The sequence below is a fragment of the Xenopus laevis genome, chromosome 1L, assembly GCF_017654675.1.
Source record: "Xenopus laevis strain J_2021 chromosome 1L, Xenopus_laevis_v10.1, whole genome shotgun sequence".
In the NCBI taxonomy this organism is placed as follows: Eukaryota; Metazoa; Chordata; class Amphibia; order Anura; family Pipidae; genus Xenopus; species Xenopus laevis.
In genome coordinates this window covers 229060838-229084261 of record NC_054371.1, presented here as the reverse complement: position 1 = coordinate 229084261, position 23424 = coordinate 229060838, and the positions used below count along the sequence as shown (strand labels likewise).

Below are 23424 nucleotides of genomic sequence, written 5' to 3'. Positions count from 1 at the left end.
TACAGTACTTTGTATTCAATGCCAGAGAATTGGAGCTAGCTCTCTTCTTGCTAGCAGGGACCAGGCCTGGGTCAGCAGATCATTTATGGGCTGTATTTTTCCCATGTCCCACCAGCCCAGTCTGACCCTGGATGCCCCAACATTTCACTACAAAGTTACACCCAAGGTTACATCAAGGAAATTCAACTTTTCCCAAATGCAGTAACCCATAGCAACCAGATTTCCCTATGTGACCACATTCGGCTAGATAATTGTGCCCCCCCATCTGCGACTGAGATTTCCCCCATCCCAGCCAAGTTGAGGTTGGTCACCCTCCAGTAAGTCTGGCCAATTCTACCAACACAGGGTTATTTCATCTCTGATCATCCCAGGGACACACCTCATTGCAAACTGAAATATTCTAAATGATGTTCCCATTGGAAAGGCCTCTCGTTATCACAACGGTTTCAGTTCTTGGCTAATGACTGTATCTTCAGCCTCTTTAAATCAACTCTTTGGTAACATTGTTAGTGACTCACGCATTAACCAATTAGGATTGATTTGCATACATTTCTGGGCATGTATTGATATTCCATCTGATGTTGAGCTCTAGTCACTTGTTTCTAGGAAAGATCATAGAGGCAGCACTAATGGATTGTGGTTCCTTTATTTGCCCGTACTACCTCCCCCCACACACACCCCCTGATATCTGAGAAGTTAGCTATGTGTAAAAGAGCCCTATACTGCCTCCAGCTTGTGACATTTGGATTGTCACTACGTTGTGACTTTAAAAACTGCATGTACCATGGCCCTTACAGATAAGGAGGAAAATAAAGGGAAAAAGGAATTTGATCAACTGCCTTCTTCTCTTCCGATGTTGGTGTGATGAGAAGGAATGGGGAGGGCGATTCAAAGGCAAAACAATGTCTCCTGGAAGGTTCCCTCAACCAGCTCTAACCATAGCCCATCTTGCTGATTGAAGAACAATTGCTGTTAGTGGGTCTCACCTTCTCAACTTGATTTTGTGTTTCATAGCTTCTAGCAAAACACTCAGCCTAATAATAACTCAGTAGAATGTATATCTACCACCCACATTCTGAGGTCCCCACCTCAAAGAAGATCTGCCTTTTGTGTATGGTTAGTGTCTCTGCGCACTAGAGAGGCACCAGCCACAGATCTATCACATAAGCAGATGGTTCCGCTTCATCCAAAAGCAAACATCAGCCAGTGTCCTCCCACACTCCATTCTTTGGCAGATGGAAGACTCATCAGGATGGCAAGATCCTATCATATCAGACATTCCCTCTAGTAAACTCCTCAACACCATGTCAGTAGCCCCTGTCACATCTCCATACATAGATATCAGTGCTTCTCCGACTCACGCTTGTAACTTGTCACGTTGATCTTCTCCCCCTCAAAGGATTTGTCAGATGTTCATTTCTCTGAACGTTTCATGCTATGGTGACACTGTACCAGTAAATAAGCCCAGCCATGGCCTGTCAGACACACTCAGCACAAGGGCACAGTCTGTCTTGGCACCAAACATGGACAATTTCAATTCAACATTCTCGCTCCATTGGAAGACTTTATTTTCCCTTTACTGTCTGTTAAAGTAAAGTTAATCTAGGCACTTCAGCCATGGATCTAAGGTGTATTAGCAGGGTGACTGTTACCCCAATGTTTCTATATATCTGTAACCTTGTTATGAGCTAAAGGGCCCAGTCTGAAGGTCAGTTAGGGGGAGATTTGGGGTGAGTGCTTATTTGTGCCCTGGGTACCCCTGGAACTATAGCAGGGTGACACCCCAATGTTTCTATATATCTGTAACCTTGTTATGAGCTAAGGGGGCCCAGTCTGAAGGTCAGTTAGGGGGAGATTTGGGGTGAGTGCTTATTTGTACCCTGGGTACCCCTGGAACTATAGCAGGGTGACTGTTACCCCAATGTTTCTATATATCTGTAACCTTGTTATGAGCTAAGGGGGTCCAGTCTGAAGGTCAGTTAGGGGGAGATTTGGGGTGAGTGTTTATTTGTGCCCTGGGTACCCCTGGAACTATAGCAGGGTGACTGTTACCCAAATGTTTCTATATATCTGTAACCTTGTTATGAGCTAAAGGGCCCAGTCTGAAGGTCAGTTAGGGAGAGATTTGGGGTGAGTGTTTATTTGTGCCCTGGGTACCCCTGGAACTATAGCAGGGTGACTGTTACCCCAATGTTTCTATATATCTGTAACCTTGTTATGAGCTAAGGGGGCCCAGTCTGAAGGTCAGTTAGGGGGAGATTTGGGGTGAGTGTTTATTTGTGCCCTGGGTACCCCTGGAACTATAGCAGGGTGACTGTTACCCCAATGTTTCTATATATCTGTAACCTTGTTATGAGCTAAAGGGCCCAGTCTGAAGGTCAGTTAGGGAGAGATTTGGGGTGAGTGCTTATTTGTACCCTGGGTACCCCTGGAACTATAGCAGGGTGACTGTTACCCCAATGTTTCTATATATCTGTAACCTTGTTATGAGCTAAGGGGGCCCAGTCTGAAGGTCAGTTAGGGGGAGATTTGGGGTGAGTGTTTATTTGTGCCCTGGGTACCCCTGGAACTATAGCAGGGTGACTGTTACCCCAATGTTTCTATATATCTGTAACCTTGTTATGAGCTAAGGGGCCCAGTCTGAAGGTCAGTTAGGGGGAGATTTGGGGTGAGTGCTTATTTGTACCCTGGGTACCCCTGGAACTATAGCAGGGTGACACCCCAATGTTTCTATATATCTGTAACCTTGTTATGAGCTAAGGGGGCCCAGTCTGAAGGCCAGTTAGGAGGAGATTTGGGGTGAGTGCTTATTTGTACCCTGGGTACCCCTGGAACTATAGCAGGGTGACACCCCAATGTTTCTATATATCTGTAACCTTGTTATGAGCTAAGGGGGCCCAGTCTGAAGGTCAGTTAGGGGGAGATTTGGGGTGAGTGTTTATTTGTGCCCTGGGTACCCCTGGAACTATAGCAGGGTGACTGTTACCCCAATGTTTCTATATATCTGTAACCTTGTTATGAGCTAAGGGGGCCCAATCTGAAGGTCAGTTAGGGGGGAGATTTGGGGTGAGTGCTTATTTGTACCCTGGGTACCCCTGGAACTATAGCAGGGTGACACCCCAATGTTTCTATATATCTGTAACCTTGTTATGAGCTAAGGGGGCCCAGTCTGAAGGTCAGTTAGGGGGAGATTTGGGGTGAGTGCTTATTTGTACCCTGGGTACCCCTGGAACTATGGCAGGGTGACTGTTACCCCAATGTAACAGCCTGAAGGTCAGTTAGGGGGAGATTTGGGGTAAATGCTTATAATATCTGATCTGCTGCTATATTGCGTTTTACCATAGGGATCTCTTTTAACCATATATTGCTTGTTATCATCAAGCTTACATTACATAGGAGATGCCTAATTTTGAGTGTCCCTTACATGTGTGTTCCTATTTATTGCTAAGTCTAATACAATTTCTAATTACTTTTCCTGTCAGTGCAGCTCTGGGATTATATAAGTCCCAATGTTTGTCCAATCAGTATGAGCCTTTCCCCAGTTCCCTGGCTGATAACAAAGTCTGTAAAGAACAGATAAAAAATATAAAAAAAATATGTATCTCTGAGATCTATGTTCCTTTTAGCAAAAACAAGGAAATTAGCCTGAAATGCCGGGTGAATTAGAAATGCTGAGCGTATGACAAGGCTGCCTGGTATCCTAGATACAGAGAATCCGGAGCACAGGGCCGAGTGCAGATTTAGAACGTTCAAGAGAAAAGGGTTTGTCGTTTCTGAATAGTAAGTGAAAGGATTACTCACAGCAGGTATGGGTTAGCTATAGAACTACAATTCCCAGCAACCTCCACTGTATTACACAACCTGTCGTAGTTATTTCACAGGCCCCTTAGCTTCTGCTACGTTGTTTCAATAGTTAGAACCAGCAGTGCAGAGAACAGAAAGGGACAGACCGATGTTGCTTTTAATAGCAATGACGTATATAACTCAGTGTATTTTGGAAAATTGCTTAGAATTACATTTTCCCTGACTAGGTGATATTTTACTTTGGGAGTTATATCCCCATTAAAGGAATTTTCGGGCATCAGCTACGAATCCATGTTTCCTACTGAGTCCCAATGTTGGTGGAACTGTGCTCTACCAGGATCAGACTATTTTTTTACTGTTTTTCCAAAGTCTAAGTTGAATGTTGGTGTCTCTGGTGTTTGAGTCTGACACTCAGTAATTCAGGTGCAGATTCTGAACTGTTACAATTTTACAACATTGAGTTGATCCATTTCTCAGCAGCATCTCTGGAGTATCAGTAACTATTGTATCAATTATAATGAAACCCAGGGATTCTGCTCAGCAGGGACAGAGATAAGAAATGTATCAACTAAATGAATCCATTTAAAACAGTTTACAGGGTCGGCGACCCCCCTCTCAGAGCTGCTTTAGAAAGTGAAAAATGAAATTTTACACTTCAAGATAAGAAAAACAGTGACACGTAGAAAATAGAAAGTAATTGGTTATTTCTGCTGATTTATCTGAAAACAACTAGTTGTTTGAAGGTGAACAACCCCTTTCATTAAGTTTCAAAAACATTGTATCTTTTTCTCAAGTCAGTGCAGGGGATCAAAGAGAAAGTCGGGACATTTCAGTAAGAAACCCGGGACTACGGGCTGAGCTGTCACAATCTGTCCCACAGAAAACGGGCAGTTGGGAGGTAAGACTCTGGGCCCCTCAGCCGCTGGGAGCCGGGTAAGTTACACACTCACAGTTTTGTTCACCAAAGAACAGTCGGTTGGGTTTGTCACGCGCCGGGTTCTGACAGACGGAGCAGGGGCGGATGAACATAATGCAGACATATAAAGCTTCCTATGGATATTTAAATAGAGCAAAACCATCCTACGCCTGCAGCCGACGTGGAACAGAATTCTTGCAGAGCTGCCAGTAATGTGACTGTGGGGTATGTGACTGGATCCCAAAATATTTACTCAAGCCAGGCCTGCGAAAACCACTATGATTACGTTACACAATGGTCTTGCAGACAGGCCCCCCATCCATTGGATAAGTCTAAACAAAAGTGGAGACGGGATATTCCCCAACTGGAGGATCATATGGAGAAAGTCGCCCTAATACAAGTACCTGAGATGATACATCAGACAGAATATACTCAGTACAGTCTGGCGAAACTCTACCCACAGCATCTGATATCTGCCCGAAATGCACAACCTCCATGGGGACAGTCTCACGTGTATTTTGGGATTGTACAGAAATTCAGCAGTTTTGGGCTGAGGTTACACAATAAATGAGCTTATCTTGCCCGATACACACTCCCCCCCTAGTCTGCTTCTTGGTGTCGTGATTATACTGTGGACTCGTATACGACATTATGTTATTTGCAATTACTGTATTGTGCCAAAAAAATCAATTCTACTCCCCTGGAGATCGATGACAGCCCCTAGGAAAAAGTTAACGAATGACTCTCTCTCTCTAAACAGAAAGTAAAATGTAGCCAGAGGCTGCCCTAAATAATTGCATTCAGTATGGGGCACCAGGGTAGCAGCGCTAGGACTATAATGTGGTATAAACATATTCATACACATTGATGAGACACTAAGGGGCCCATTTACTTAGTTCAAGTGAAGGAATAGAATAAAAAAAAACTTTGAATTTCGAATGGTTTTTTTTGGCTACTTTGACCATCGAATTGGCTACTTTGACCTTCGACTACGACTTTGAATCGAAGGATTCGAACTAAAAATCTTTGACTATTCGACCATTCGATAGTCGAAGTACTGTCTCTTTAAAAAAAACTTCGACCCCCCACTTCGCCACCTAAAACCTACCAAAGTCAATGTTAGCCTATGAGGAAGGTCCCCATAGGCTTTCTAAGTATTTTTTGATTGTCAAGAAAAATTGTTCGATCGATGGATTAAAATCCTTCAAATCGAACGATCGAACGAATTAAATCCCTCGAAATTCGACTGGGGAATAGAATCGAATAGGCAATTCGGGTGAATTTACGCGCTGGCGAATAGTCGAATGGGCGCATATTCGCCCGATCGAATATTCGATCGAAGGATTTTCATTGGATCGAATGCCTTTTTATTCAATCAAAAACTTAGAAAACAAGCCTAGGACACTTTCCCATAGGCTTTTAAAGCAATTCGGTAGGTTTTAGGTGGCGAAGTAGGCAGTCGAAGTATTTTTAAAAGAGACAGTACTTCGACTATCGAATGGGCGAATAGTCGCATCGTTTTTGAGCTCGATCTATTCAAATCATTCTACTCAGGCGAATTTACGCCAATTCGATAGTCGAGGAGCACAAAAAACGATAAGTTACCGAGGAGTTTCATGATCATATAAAAGTACGAGGCCGAAGGCCGAGTGTTTTTATACAGGTCATGGAACTCCGAGGTAACTTCTAATATCCTCATATTTTGCAACTGGGGGTACTTTATTTATTATAATACACACGTTTCAGTGAGTCATGTGACAGAAATGACATCAGAACTCACCATTTATAACTGATGACATCAGAACTCACCGTTTATAAGGAAATAATTTACAAGATATTCATGGCATTTGTGTATTATAAGGATATAATTTACATATATATATATATAATACACAAAAGCCATGAATATCTTGTAAATTATTTCCTTATAAACGGTAAGTAGTGATGTCATCATTTATAAACGCGAGTAGTGATGTCATTTCACAAGACTCACTAAAACTTGTGTATTATAATAAATAAAGTACCTCCTGTTGCAAAATATGAGGGTATTAGAAGTCACCTCGGAGTTCTATGACCTTTATATGATTTATATGATTTACATCATGATTTACATCATATATTACCCCAGTAACAGTGCCGAAACATGATTTTTTCACTGATTAAGTCCTAGGGGTGCGTTTGTAGTACTATGCATTGATTTTGGACCAGCGCCCAGGCAGTTGCCATGCTTGGTTTGGAGTGCACTAGAGTGAGTTGTCATATATATATATATATATATATATATAGCTTTGCAAAATAGCGGCACTCACAGGGTCTTTTTAGTGCAAATAAAAGGTTTTTATTGAACTCAACGTTTCGAGCCCACACAGGGCTCTTGGTCAGGAGAAAACAAATGAACAAACAGAGTTCATTTGTTTTCTCCTGACAAAGCACCCAGGTACCCAGGTACTGCCTTTGTCTACGGAGTGCACCTTTGGACTTGGATATATATATATATAGTGAAAAAGGATTGCGGCACTCACAGTGTTTTAGTGAAAAAACAAAAAATATTTTATTATTAAGCCTCAACGTTTCGATCCCCCACAGGGATCTTCGTCAGGAGCAAAAACAAACAAGTTTTTGCAAGTTTTTTCTCCTGACAAAGATCCCTGTGGGGGATCGAAACGTTGAGGCTTAATAATAAAATATTTTTTGTTTTTTCACTAAAACCCTGTGAGTGCCGCAATCCTTTTTCACTGCTTATTTTCCATGCTGGCACCCAGGTATTAATTTTGTCTACGGAGTGCACCATTCCTTTGGTTTTATATATATCTATATATATATATATATATATATATATATATATATATATATATATATATATATATTAATAGTTAGAAAAACAAACCGCACCAACCAGGACTTAGTATAAGGAAAAAGTTCCAAAGTTTATTTTCAACGTTTCGGCTCTGTGGCACAGGCATGGGATTCCTTTTACCGTGTGCACCAGCCATACATTGCCTATATATATATATATATATATATATATATATATATATATATATATATATATATATATATATATATATATATATGGTTACTTTTAATATAAGCGTACATTGTTACTGAATTTTCTTTGTAGCCAGATATAATACCCGAACACCTGCCGCATGGGATATGGCACCTGTACAACAAGGTAACATGGGACTGAGTGTAGCAAAAAAGTATTGACTAATTAACCATTTAGTTACTGTTATTTCTACTTATGGTTTCAATTGACCCAATGTTTTCTTTATGTTTTGTGTTTAGCCATCTATTTCTATTTCTATTAAAGGGAACCTGTCACCCAGACATAAAAATCAGTTTAATAAAAGTTCTTTTCAAATTGAACATGAAACCCAGATTATTTTTTTTTATTAGTAAAACAGCTTTACCTGTTATAAACTCATTCTAAAGTCTCAGCTATCAATCACAAATTGCCTGTCCCACCGCTATGCCTCATGCATACTCCAGATGAGGCCTCACCAGGGACCTGAAAAGAGGCAAAATTATGTTTTCATCCCTTGAGTTAATGCCCTTTTTATACAAGACAGAACTTTATTTGCTTTATTAGCCACAGAATGACACTGCCTAGAGTTGCACAGTCTGTTTTCTATAAACACCCCCAAATCTTTCTCATTAGGGCAAGGACACACTATGCATCTGCCATACTTCTCTTCACCTGTATTTCAGAGGCAGGTGGAGACTGATCTCGTGCCATTACACTTCCATGTTTAGCAGGCACAGAGTCTGATACACGGAACAGAGTCATGTGGGGTCGGCCCAAAAACACAGACGCATGCTTTTGAGTTTCCTCCTAAGTCAGACAGGTTTATGCATCAACTGGGTCTGTTATTCATTAGCAGGTTCCTCAGTTGTGTGGACAGATGAAAAATAAAAGTTCGGAATCTAAACTTGTTCCCTGCTCCCCTCAACCAATTGACCTGCCTCTGATGACGGGTTGCTTTATTGGCTTCTTAAAACCTAACAAAAATATCAGCTGCCCCTGCTAACGTAAATGCCTTGCATGAACATATATCGTTAGCAACCTCGACACACTTCTATCAAGCCATTAGGGTTGAAATAAGTCCTTCTGTTTTCTTATATTTAGAACAAATACTACAACTTTATTAATGTGTCTGCTTTCTGCTGTGAGTTTGGCTTGCTTTTTGTGATGGAATATTGAGTTTCTATTGAAGAACAAGGCTCGTGATGCTTGTGCCAAGAAAGAGGTGCACATTTTAGCAACAAAAGTAAAATTGCTTTGAACTGCTGAAGTATAAAAGTTCTTGGAGCTTTACTTGTTGAATAAAACCTTCCCTGTACTCTCCACCCCCTGCTTGCAATGTGCCTTCCTTCTTTCTGAACATCTGCCCATATATAACAGCTTTATTATATTTGGGCACAATGTGGCACTGCCCTTACTGAGGAAGACAAAGACAAATATAGATAATTATGGACTGGGAGATGTGCTGATCCTGTAGGATGATAGATGGGTCTCCCTCTGCAGGTCACAGCTGGAGAATTCCCTTTGGTTCCACCTTGTTAAAGTAATGACTTCCCTGGACTTGTAAATTATTCCAACCCTGTACTCCCTCCTGCTGCTGCTGCCTGTAGAACTGGATCAAATGGAAATAGAAAGTGGGTTAAATGCACGGATTAAGATCCTGAGGTTTGTTACACACTACCCTGTGGTTAGTTGGCCATCCTCTGTGCTGGACAATTGTTCTGCTAATATGTGACCAAGCCACACATGCAAACACATGTGGTTAGATTGGTACATCACAGGTTAAGCTTTGGAATTGGGGGCCTGAGGGCACACTCTGCAGTCTTAGAACCTCTATTCAACAGAAAACTAAAGCGAGTAAATTATCTTCCACTTTCACTGTGCGTAGTAGAACGCTCCACTGGCTTTATGTGCTGCAGGCTCAGAGATTTCCTGAGGTTCTTCCACCACTGACGTCAAGCGACTTTCCCTCGACTCTGTTACTGGGGAACAATTCATGGAATTAAATGATTTTAAAGGGCACCTGGTGCAGAACCAAAAGATCCCTTACATGAGAGAGACGTGTGCAAGTGCACTGAATGAAGCATATTTAATATTGAATTTGCTGCCTCATAGCTGAAAGCACTGAAACCTTTATATACTGGTTTTATATGGTCTACAGAGAATTGCCTAACAGCTCTAATGTACAAGCATATACCCTTTGGCCCTATCTATATATAACTGTTGAGAGTGGGCCCAAGGTGTTGGGTTCTCTATTGGGCCCTAGGAGAACCAGTCCAAAGAGAAAGTAGTAAATAAGATAAGAGATGATAGGGAGCAGCATTAAGGGTGGAATGCAGTGGGTGGAGGAAGACTTCATTAGACGATTCTGAAATGGATAAGGGTCAATGTTTTGCCAGTAGATGGACACAAGAAGGGATGTATTCTTGCAGTGGCAGATCTGCTGTCTGGTAGTTTCCCCTCCCGGCCAAGTTTAGGAAGTTCCGTTTTGGGTGTCTGCATGCATTGTGTTTCTTTAGCCTGAATGATAGGGCTAATGTCAGGGCAGGAGTAGAAGATCTGTGTGTTGTCAGCATGGAGGTGGTGTGAGACACCAAAGGAAGAAATGAAGGAAGGGTCAAGGCAGATGGTCTAGCGGGCAAAGAAGGCCTAAGACAGACCCTTGGAGCACTGTTCAACAGGGGAAGAGGACTAAGAAATATTTACATTGAAGGAACACTTAAAAAAAGAAAGGAAGACAAGCTGGATAAAGCAGAACCACTGATCCCAAGCATATGGACCATATTTAGAAGGATTGAGTGGTCAGTTGTATTAATTGCTGCAGAATGGAGAATGAGAATGATATAGTATCCTGGTCCTGGCAACAAGGATGTGATTCATTAGCTTTTAGATAAGTAACCTGATTGGAAAGTACTTAATGTCCTGAAAGTTTTGCAAATAACAATCCATTGTATGAGTTTTTGACAGTAAAATGGGTCTGAGAGGAAATTGATTCTGAGGATGTTTTCCTAAGTACTTGGGCAACAAGGTCAGTGGAAATATTCCAGTTGAGTAGGATAAAGTTGTGAGGACACGTCTGTATATAAGAGACTTGTGATCAATTGTAGTGGGAGCCTTGAGAACCTCTGGTGGTTTGGGATGGAGAGAGCAGCCCTGACAATTCCTCTGCAGTGGAAGGAGTCAAAATATGCCTGAGAGGGTTTAGTATTTATGGTCTGAGTTGCACAGGAGAGGTGATGCTTTGACATATGAGATTTGGAATTTATGTAATTGCAGGTTGTTGGGGTATTGGAACAAGAGTCTGGGGTCGGAGCAATGAATTGAGCAGAAGGAGCAGTACAAGGGAGACAAGGGAGGCTCGTGTTTAAATCATCTGTGAAAGACCATGATGAGAATAGTAACTGAATGGGAAACTTTTTGCTTATTTAGCCCAGATCTCATCTGTTATTCTCCTCATTGTTTTACGTCTCCCTTCATCAGTCACAGCCGCTGTGCAACGCATTGTGATCTGTTATTCACAGCCTGTCACTCCTATTTATACTGAGGAACCTCTGGCAGAGATAAACACGCCGGGGAATCCAATTAAGTGAGGCATATCTATGTGCCAAGGTGCGCACAATCCCTATTCCTCAGCAACACCCCAGTACATCATTCTCTATAGTCTTCTCTACAGTCTCTAACAATCAGAACTAGGGCAGGCAGCAGCCTCCTGTCGTGCAAAGAAACACAGCGAAAGACATATTTTTCATATGCAAAGTCTGAAGAATCTATGTTCTATTTTAATCCTAAAACCTTCTCCAAAGTCATAGAACTTTTTCAAAGGCCCCATCCCCAACAGCAGCCGCTAGACCCCCACAAAAGAGCTCTGCACCCAGTTCCTCAGCTCCCCTGCAGGGTTGGTGGCACCATGCCAATACACACCATGTCCAATACCCAAAGGGGCATATACTGCCTGATCAAAACAAGTCTCGCCTGCACCAGATTACTATGTTGAGCCTGGTTCTTCATGCCCAGTTGACTAGTTAGTGCACATCTCTAGATGAGAATAGGTAGCTGGCTGCACTTGTGCTCCCTCCTCATTACTACTAATATGTACTTTCCACAGGCAGCCTGCATCTAAATTATATTGTAACATAGCATTTCGAGTATTGTTCTCAAACACGGGGAAGATAAGATACAATGGTGCTCATATTACAGCAGCTCTAAATCAAGGGCCCTCCACGTGAATTATGGCAATAATATCCCACTGAGCTACAATATTTCTTCTGCACTTTACAAGTATCTCAGAAATATCAACGTTCCCACTCGTTTCATGCACTCAGCTCTTCCAGACTCTCTTATGTTCTATAGCGGCCTGCTGACATGGTGCTCCTACCTTCACCTGAGCATCATGACTCTACTGAGCATGCCGGGATTGTAAGTTCAACAACAGTGGAATGCTTCATTCATATTTGGTAAATACCAGTGTCAGGGTCCCTCCTTAAAATTATGTACCGGCTCAGATACTTTAGTGTGGAGTACCTTTGCCACCAACTGCTTGCTCCCAGGTATCTACTACACTTGTGCTGTAACCACAAAAAGTCATGCTCACTAGCTTCTCAGTCCTAGAATACACCTATAAAAAGCAGTTTGGTGAACCACTTGTGTTACTAGGACCTCGTGGAACTGTTGGAAAGTAGAACCTAATCCCACTGGAGTAGTAAGGACTTTAAAGCCCATCCATTGTATTGGACTTTAGATGTTCATTTTATGGTGGGCCATGTGACTCAGTCCAGCTACAACACCAAGGTTGAGGTATGCTCTTACTGTCAATTGTTTCGTTAACAGGACCAGAAATAAATGTGCAAGTGGATTCTAGAGAAGATCTAGTGGAGCTCCAAATGAGCTGTATCAATAGTGTGCCTTATGTCCAGGGAGGTCCAGATATGCCCCATGTGATCAGTAATGAAACTAAGGCAGCAGCATATGGCTTCCAACTCAACACCCTCTCTAGGTTTAGGTTCCTCTTGAAGAGGTTTTGTGATCCAATCAAACAGGAAAGAGTTGAAGAAGTAATCTAAGATGAATCTTCTAAAAACCTCTTGTAAGTTCAACCTTAACCCAATAAACCATAAAAATGACAATTACATTTGCTCTGCTCAGCTGCTCACAAAAAACAAGTCCACCTGAAATAAATTTGGAACTAGACTAGAACTAGACTAGAACTAGACTTAGTGAAATGCCGACCTTGGAATTCCAATTCATGTGGAAAAACCTTCATAGCCTCCACTTACTGGCAGGCCCAGAATCCCCCTGTGGTGCTAATTAAGAGCAGCCCAGAAGAGCAGCCAAGAAATATTCAGAAATAGCTCATCATAACAAATGTCCCTCCTGAGCGGTGTCATTGCCTTGTTAGAGGAGAGAGACAGTTAGATGCAAAGTTAAAGTATTTTTAGAGAGGAGTCGGAGAGACACTGGTGACCCAGATTTAAAGAACTTTCCTTTATCCACCTCTATTGGCCGTCAGCCCAGAGTGATGGCAAAGACTTCATCGCACACAGTAACTACCCCCCCCCCCCCAAAAAGCAACAATAACAGGACCTGCAGATACTTTAAATATTGCAGTAAAAGTTCATTAGCTTTGGGAGAAAGAGCTCAGAATATGAAAGGTCACTTAATAAAAGCAGGTTATACAAGACAAGCAATGGACGGGTCAATGGAGTTTTACCAGTAACCACAGAATTCAAGCCCCACGCTACAGAAGGCTGGAAAGAGATATTAATGGTCCATCAAGTTCAACAACAATTATTTCCTTGCTCCAAATGGGTTGCCCATTAGTGATGGGCGAATTTATTCGGCAGGAATTCCGCGTTTCGCCGCCAGTGAATAAATTCGCAAAATTGCTGCGAAAATTCACCGGTGACCATTCTGACTCCGGCGTTGAATTCTAGGCGGCCATTGACTTTAATGGGCATCAGAATTGTCGCCAGTGTTGGAATTGTCGCTGGTGTCAAAAAAAATGTCATTTTTCGGCGAAACGGGAGAAATTCGCCCATCACTATTGCCCTACCCCTGCCGGCCCCATTGCAAACAGCACAAACAAATGCAGGCAGCACTGTATTTACGGGGGAGTGCCGGTCCCTGACCTCCATATGAATTTTTCATAATACTCGTCAAAACACAAAGTGCAGAAAACATGGCAGACTGTTTATTGCAATTTGCACCTTTCTTTGCACTCAGTAAATGTGTTACTGTTGCAGCTCCTGCCCCAAAGAGATAAACCCATGGGTTGCAAAGGAATTTCTCTGCTGACAATTCCCTACCGAGTGCACTGCCTGTTAGGAAAGGACAAGTCCCCGAGTTGCTGCCATTATTTACCATGATCAGTCAGCCGGAAAGCAACGAATACAACTCTCAGGGAGGCACTTGACCTCGGCTCTCAGTATGAATGGAAAACCCTCCAGAAATCTATCTGTGCCATTTACCCGGGCAGAGGAAGGCAATAGAGGAAATCAAGTTGCATTAGGAGTAATTTATTCTTTTCTGGCCTTCATGCTAACTCTCCTCCATCAGATGCCTGGCCGTAATGGGCTTTGTTCCCGTAACAAAGGGCAAATTAATCACGCAGCCATTAGGAGGCCTCGCTAATGTAAATCCCAGGGTTTAATGTATAAAAACAATAATGGGGATTTATCACAGGCCAATTTATGCAGCTGCTGAATTATAGGCCTGGCATGGGTCAGTCTTACTCACATATAACAAACATGCATCAGATATTCCGCTGAGCTCAGCCTGGAGCATTTAGAGCTTTTCAGTGGGGAGAGGGAAGGAGGCAAGTGCCCCATGGCAGCTCCCAGCTTTATCAGGGATTCCCTCAGTGGAGGTTACATTTGTCAGGGGATACTGGGAGCTGTAGTTTAGCGGCTGCATTTCAGACAGGACCACTAAAGTGCAACTGACATTTAATGGTTTCCATCCTATTTACCTTTTCAATACTTTCAGCCTTCTTATATTATAAGCAGAGGGATTTCTACCCAGATCTGTGCTATGGTGGGCAGAACTAACACTCCATTGGATCATTAAGCCCTGGGGAATGAAAGCAAATTGCTTAATAAATGTAATGCAAGTTAATGGGGGCTTCTCTATATATTCTATACCCTATATATAGGGAAGGCTGGCATGATACTGGGTACATAGGCAGAGGGATCAATAGGGGAGACTGGCATGATACTGGGTACATGGGCAGAGGGATCAGTAGGGAAGGCTGGCATGATACTGGGTACATAAGGGATCAGTAGGGGAGACTGGCATAATACTGGGTGCATGGGCAGAGGGATCAGTAGGGGAGACTGGCATGATACTGGGTACATGGGCAGAGGGATCAATAGGGGAGACTGGCATGATACTGGGTGCATGGGCAGAGGGATCAGTAGGGAAGGCTGGCATGATACTGGGTACATAAGGGATCAGTAGGGGAGATTGGCATGATACTGGGTACATGGGCAGGGGGATCAATAGGGGAGACTGGCATGATACTGGTTGCATGGGCAGAGGGATCAGTAGGGAAGGCTGGCATGATACTGGGTACATGGGCAGAGGGATCAGTAGGGAAGGCTGGCATGATACTGGGTACATGGGCAGAGGGATCAGTAGGGAAGGCTGGTATGATACTGGGTACATAAGGGATCAGTAGGGGAGACTGGCATGATACTGGGTACATGGGCAGAGGGATCAGTAGGGAAGGCTGGCATGATACTGGGTACATAAGGGATCAGTAGGGGAGACTGGCATGATACTGGGTACATGGGCAGAGGGATCAGTAGGGGAGACTGGCATGATACTGGGTACATAAGGGATCAGTAGTGGAGACTGGCATGTTACTGGGTACATAGAGACAGACAGGTGATGTTCAGTTTAGCAATGGTAATTTCAGAAGGAAATTGCTCAAGTTGGGCAACAGATACTTAAAGTGAAAAAAATAAATTGCTGGTGGTAAATTATCACTCCAGGTGTAAAAATTCAATATTTTATGCAGTGAGATTTGCCTTTTCTGAGGTGTGAAAATTGTCACAGTCTGAATTTCCACACCAGGAATCACAATACGGTCATTTCTACTCTTGGGATAAATTTGGGACTGATTCAGTGAAAAACAATCTCCTGCTTTACTGCTCTAATTTCTTTTCAAGAAATATCAAGCCCTTAATACATAGTCTATTAACAGCCTTCTTTTTGTTCTTGAACGACAATAGTGATGATCTTACACCAGTGGATGAATAGATGGTGCTTAGAACATAATTCGGGTTATGGGGTAGTCACAGGTCCAATTAATCAATAACAAACGGTTGAGATATAATGTCAGAACTGTCTGAATCAGTTTTATCTGCCATCGGGAACCATGTCCAAAATGCCTGGGCTAAATCTGATAAAAATGAACTGCCTGTGTCTGAAACCAGATTAATTCACCGCACTGGATTTAAATATCAACTATTATGTTCCTATGTGTCTTTCAATCTGCTGCCCGACCCCTGCATTACAGAGAATCCTGAAGTATTTACCCTTAGACAGGAGACAGATGTTGCAGCTTATCTTACACATTAGTGGGTATATTGTACAGGAATACATCTGGGAATTTGGTGATTTAAACGTTTGGCGGGGGTGGGGCAATTAACATCTCCCAGTTGGTTCAAACAAGTCCTAAATACGTTGGTATTGTGCCAGTAACAGAAGGTAGAAGTGATTGGTTACCTATGGGTTTGGGCTTTTGAAATTATGTAATTATGATGTTTTGAGCCAGCCAAATTCTACTTTTAATTTTAGTGACTTGTCAGGTAAAGCAATGGGGATCAATAGGATCCTTGGGTTTCTCATATGTTTTCTATCAGTCTCAACTCTTCAAGATCTTAAATCAACATTTGATGCTTCAGACATCATCAAACTAATCCCCTCTCAATAGCTACAGGTCTGGCCACACTCAAACCTCCCAAGGTAGCAAGAAGAACTGATCTTGCAGTTAGTGTTCCCCAGCAGGAAATTAAACATGTCATTTCCTATTATAAGCATAACGCAGCTGTGTTTTTTTTTAAAAAATATGGTAGTACATTTTATTTATTATATATTTAGTATGTATTATTTAACGCACTGCACTGTCAGTTGGATGTAAGCACTGTTGCACTATTTTTATTTGCAGGAGTATATTGTTGTTTTAAAAAATTACACAGTTTTGGAATGATCAGGGTACATTTCACTACAGGTTGTACTTGTATAACATTGTAGGTGACAAATAAAAGAATCTATCTATCTACAGATGTCATCAAACTAACCCCCAACCCCAACAACAACTGCAGGTCCAACCACCCTTAAACCTCTAATGGTACAGAGAAATCTTGACTTAAATCAACCTATGCTCCTTCAGATGCAATCAAACTAATACCCCCAACACCCAACAACAACTGCAGGTCCAACCACCCTCAAACCTCTAATGGTACAGAGAAATCTTGACTTAAATAAACCTATGCTCCTTCAGATGCCATTAAACTAATATACCCCACCCCCAACAATAACTGCAGGTCCAACCACCTTCAAACCTTTAATGGTACAGAGAAATCTTGACTTAAATCAACCTACAGTATGCTCCTTCAGATGTCATAAAACTAATATCCCCCACCCCCAACAACAACAGCAGGTCCAGCAACCCTCAAACCTCTAATAGAACAGAGAAAACTTGACTTAAATCAACCTATGCTCCTTCAGATGCAATTAAACTAATATCCCCCACTCCCAACTACGGGAAGGCCAACGACCCTCAAACCTCTAATGGAACATAGAAATCTTGACTTAAATCAACCTATGCTCCTTCAGATGCAATTAAACTAATATCCCCCACTCCCAACTACGGGAAGGCCAACGACCCTCAAACCTCTAATGGAACATAGAAATCTTGACTTAAATCAACCTATGCTCCTTCAGATGCAATTAAACTAATATCCCCCACTCCCAACTACGGGAAGGCCAACGACCCTCAAACCTCTAATGGAACATAGAAATCTTGACTTAAATCAACCTATGTTCCTTCAGATGCAATTAAGCTAATATCCCCCACCCCCAACAATAACTGCAGGTCCAATAACCCTCAAACCTCCAATGTTACTGAGAAATCTTGACTTTAATCATCCAATGATCCTTCAGATGTCATTAAACTAATTCCCCCCATTCAAAGGCAACTATAAGTCTGACCACCATCAAACCTCTTATGGTAAATTAACATAAATTGAGCACTGATCTTTGAGTCATTAAACTAATCCCCCAACAATAACTGCAGTTTTGATCACCCTCAAACATCTTGTCAATTTCAGACTGTGCATGCTGAGAATTTTCTTAATCCCAATAAATACTCACTACCAGTCTAGGATACATTATTGATTGCATAGCCAAGGCGGGTGAGATGATATAAAAGGCACAATACAAAGTCCTTTAAAGAATGGTGTCACCTCCTGACACCCCTGACATTTTACACAAACCCATCAACCCCTTTAACCAGATCCTAGAAGTAGAAAAGAATCGGCATGCTTGTGAAGGCAACAACATCTTGTGACATCTCCCACACGGGGCTGGATTCAAGTTGATGAGAAAAACTTGTTTAGCCATTAAACCCCAGATTTCCCTTTAGACTATAATGGAGTTGGAACAAAGCACAGACAGACTATTTTTTTCATGCTATAGCATTGGATATTTTTGGTGGAATGAGAATTTAATGCCCCTAAGAGAGAAATAACAGCCCCACAACAGTAATATCTCTCTCTGAACAACAAGAAGATGAGAGCTACCACGGGGCAAACAAACAAAAAATAACATTATATCAAAACTTCCAGGTTGTACTTGGCTCTCAGTGAAGGTTGGGTTGGTCTCCTTACCCTTGATGAGTTCACTGATTGTCTCTAACCGGTGAGTTGAATTAATCCAGGCTGCCGTTAGCCACTGCCATTGGATTGTCCTTCCCAAGAAGTAGCACCGTCCCCAGGAGGTGCCTTCAGTCCATCTTCCTTAGAGCTCAACTGCAGCTCTCCGACAGAGACAGCCCAAGTGCTTGGGAAGGAGGGGTGAGTGTGTTTGGGGAGGGGTGGTCTAGGTGTCCGAGAGGGATAGTCAGAACTGCTAATGAATCCCCTCTATAAATGGATAGCTGTGAGGGCAATGCAGCACAAGGGCTGGTGATAATGTTTGATGTGCCTCCTGGGAGAAGTTGCTGCTGTATTCCTGCGTCTGTGCTACCAAGCGCCCATTCTCTTATGCAGACAACAACTGCTCTTTATTTAACCTGTTCAGGAGCAGAGGCGCTACAGTGCTCTGAGTGGATCTGATTTACACTCCCTTTGGGTATAAGGGGGTTAATCCTGCTGACGTGAGCTGGAAAATACAAATAAAATCACTCAGCCCCCTCTAAAGCTTCCAGTCATTCCGAGTGCCCCTCCTATTCCCTTTTCTCTGCCTCCCTTCTCTCCTTGTGCCTGGATGTGTTCAGTTGCTCAGGCAGGAGCTGCAGTCTCTCAACTAAACCCTCAACGAGGTCAGTCGGTGCATCAAAATAATGGCTGATTGGACTGGATGAAACTGTGTCTGCTAGAAGATAAGAGGTATTTCTGTGGGCAAGTGCTTCTGCATTAGTACATGGGTATGTTGTCCTCATTGAGCAAATTAAATCACATTACCCTTCCTGTTATGGTCTGGAGAATCTTCAGCACCAGGGACAGAGACAAAAACTCACTCAATGACTGGTCCCCATTGCTGATATCACTCTTTATGGAGGAAGGAACAGGGCAAACACTCCAAGCCCTATACTTAGCAGAATGGGGTGTAGGACTTCCTTGTGCTTCAGTGGTTTATCTGGGAAGGGGCTGTAGCTGAGGTACAGCAGATCTAGTAATGCAGTCAGAAAAATGGACTTTACCTGTTAGATGAGAGATGGTGCCAAGGGAATAGGAACATGTGTGTATAGCAAGGGGAGATGGTGTCATGAGGAGGAGCTGTGGAATACATGGATAGCAAGGCAATGCTAAATAGTATTGACTCCCAAGGCAATACTACTTGCCTGATGCAATGCCCAACCTCACCCTCTGTACCAATGCCCTCGCCGCCCCTCCCCTCACACCCCCTACCATTGCTGTACCACTTCCAGAATGCCCCCTCCCAATGCCCTAGGCACATACCTATGAAGCCTACACCTAATTCAGACCCTGAAGGGGAATTGGTCAAGGGAAGGGGCTATTACAGATAGTGAGAAGTATTGAGAATGCAGGATAGTGGGAGAGTTTGCATGACAAGGTGGAGTCAGATAGGTCTATAACTGTGGGATATTGTCTATATAATAAGTCAAGACTGTGTCATGGGAAAGGGCTGTGGCAGTAGGATATTTTATAGAGTATGGGTATACAAAGAGTTGGTACAATATGCAACTTCAACTCCAGCTTTTCTGCAACCCCCCAAATAATATCTACTAGGATTTTTATGTAAATGTTCTGTGTTTAAAATAATGTGACGGCTTTTGTTCAGCCACAGATATTGGTGTTTACAACCTATCCCTGTGCCCCCTGTGCTTCTCTCGCCTGCCCCCAGTCTCTGGTCCCTGTAGAGCGGAGGGGAGATTCCAGTTTATTGGTTTTATGAGCAGAATCCTCACAATCACAAAGCTGTTGCCTCTCAATAAAATCACATTATTTGTTTCTGACACATCAGGGACAAACACATTGGGGAAATGGAGGGGGATTTGTTCTGAGCGTTAGTGTTTTATTTGTGAGTGTGAGAAAGGTCTGTACAGTGGATTGGAACCAACAATGGGTCATTTTAATGACACACTTTTCATTACCATAAACAGCTCTTCTGCAGTTCTCAGTACCACAGACAGAAGCTCAGTAGTTGTTAGTGCAACAGACAACTCCTTCTCTGCTTCTTGGCACTTCTCTGTACCACAGATGGCTAATTTTTTGGTTCTGAAGATGACAGAGCACATTTTACAGTTTTAGGACCACAGACAGCTCCTTAGCAATTCTCAATGTCATAAGCCACTCCCTTTTCAGTTTTAAGAAAGTTCCTTGTCCTCCTCTCAGTTCCACAGAAAGTTCCTTGTCCTCCTCTCAGTTCCACAAACAGTTCCATGTCCTCCTCTCAGTACCACAGACAGTACCTTGTCCTCCTCTCAGTACCACATTCAGCTCATTGTCCTCCTCTCAGTACCACAGACAGTTTCTTGTCCTCCTCTCAGTACCAAAGACAGCTCCCTGTCCTCCTCTCAGTACCACAGACAGCTCCTTGTCATCCTCTCAGTACCACAGACAGTCCCTTGTCCTCCTCTCAGTACCACAGACAGTTCCTTGTCCTCCTCTCAGTACCACAGACAGTTCCTTGTCCTCCTCTCAGTACCACAGACAGTTCCTTGTCCTCCTCTCAGTACCACAGACAGTTCCTTGTCCTCCTCTCAGTACCACAGACAGTTCCTTGTCCTCCTCTCAGTACCAAAGACAGTTCCTTGTCCTCCTCTCAGTACCAAAGACAGTTCCTTGTCCTCCTCTCAGTACCACAGAAAGTTCATTGTCCTCCTCTCAGTACCAAAGACAGTTCCTTGTCCTCCTCTCAGTACCACAGACAGTTCCTTGTCCTCCTCTCAGTACCACAGACAGTTCCTTGTCCTCCTCTAAGTACCACAGACAGTTCCTTGTCCTCCTCTCAGTACCACAAACAGTTCCTTGTCCTCCTCTCAGTACCACAGACAGTTCCTTGTCCTCCTCTCAGTACCACAAACAGTTCCTTGTCCTCCTCTCAGTACCACAAACAGTTCCTTGTCCTCTTCTCAGTACCACAGACAGTTCCTTGTCCTCCTCTCAGTACCAAAGACAGTTCCTTGTCCTCCTCTCAGTACCACAGACAGTTCCTTGTCCTCCTCTCAGTACCACAGACAGTTCCTTGTCCTCCTCTCAGTACCACAAACAGTTCCTTGTCCTCCTCTCAGTACCACAGACAGTTCCTTGTCCTCTTCTCAGTACCACAGACAGTTCCTTGTCCTCCTCTCAGTACCAAAGACAGTTCCTTGTCCTCCTCTCAGTACCACAGACAGTTCCTTGTCCTCCTCTAAGTACCACAGACAGTTCCTTGTCCTCCTCTCAGTACCACAGACAGTTCCTTGTCCTCCTCTCAGTACCACAAACAGTTCCTTGTCCTCCTCTCAGTACCACAGACAGTTCCTTGTCCTCCTCTCAGTACCACAGACAGTTCCTTGTCCTCCTCTCAGTACCACAAACAGTTCCTTGTCCTCCTCTCAGTACCAAAGACAGTTCCTTGTCTTCCTCTCAGTACCACAGACAGTTCCTTGTCCTCCTCTCAGTACCACAAACAGTTCCTTGTCTTCAACTCAGTACCACAGACAGTTCCCTGTCCTCTTCTCAGTACCACAGACAGTTCCTTGTCCTCCTCTCAGTACCACAGACAGTTCCTTGTCCTCCTCTCAGTACCAAAGACAGTTCCTTGTCCTCCTCTCAGTACCACAGACAGTTCCTTGTCCTCCTCTCAGTACCACAAACAGTTCCTTGTCCTCCTCTCAGTACCACAGACAGTTCCTTGTCCTCTTCTCAGTACCACAGACAGTTCCTTGTCCTCCTCTCAGTACCAAAGACAGTTCCTTGTCCTCCTCTCAGTACCACAGACAGTTCCTTGTCCTCCTCTCAGTACCACAAACAGTTCCTTGTCCTCCTCTCAGTACCACAGACAGTTCCTTGTCCTCTTCTCAGTACCACAGACAGTTCCTTGTCCTCCTCTCAGTACCACAGACAGTTCCTTGTCCTCTTCTCAGTACCACAGACAGTTCCTTGTCCTCCTCTCAGTACCACAGACAGTTCCTTGTCCTCCTCTCAGTACCACAGACAGTTCCTTGTCCTCCTCTCAGTACCACAGAAAGTACATTGTCCTCCTCTCAGTACCACAGACAGTTCCTTGTCCTCCTCTCAGTACCACAGAAAGTACATTGTCCTCCTCTCAGTGCCATAGACAATTCCTTGTCCTCAATCTTCAGTAAAATAGACAGGACCTCTGTGGTAGTTCTAAATACTATAAATGGGTTCTTTGCAGTCCCATTCCACAGACAGTTCACCAGCAGTTCTTGGGACAGTTCCTTGGTCGTTCTAAGTACCATATACAGTTTCTTGGCAGTTGTCAGTATTACAGACAGCTACTTGGCAATTCTCAGTATCAAAGGTAACTCCTCTGCTGTCTTCGGTGCCACAGACAGCAACTCCTCCTCTCAGTACCACAGACACCAAAACTATACCCCAAAAATATATAACTATACCCCAAAGCAACAGATAGTTTATATCAAATTGAATGACATATTAAAGAATCTTACCAAACTGGAATATATATTTACATAAATATTGCCCTTTTACATCTCTTGCCTTAAACCACCATTTCGTGACTCTATCTGTGCTGCCTCAGAGATCACCTGACCAGAAATACTACAACACTAACTGTAACAGGAAGAGATCAGCTGACCAGAAATACTGCAGCTCTAACTGTAATAGGAAGAGATCCCCTGACCAGAAATACTACAGCTCTAACTGTAACAGGAAGAGATCACCTGACCAGAAATACTGCAGCTGTAACTGTAACAGGAAGAGATCATCTGACCAGAAATACTGCAGCTCTAACTGTAACAGGAAGA

General features: G+C 43.1%; 1 protein-coding gene across 1 annotated transcript in view; it reads right to left on the bottom strand.

Annotated features, from left to right (window-relative positions):
- The window catches only part of phf24.L (PHD finger protein 24 L homeolog), a 77865-nt gene extending 58404 nt beyond the window's left edge, over window positions 1–19461 (bottom strand). The window contains exon 1 of the mRNA XM_018267287.2: window positions 18635–19461. The gene's annotated coding sequence lies outside the window, so the exon portion shown is untranslated. The remainder of the gene's footprint in view (window positions 1–18634) is intronic.
- Window positions 19462–23424: the final 3963 nt, after the last annotated feature.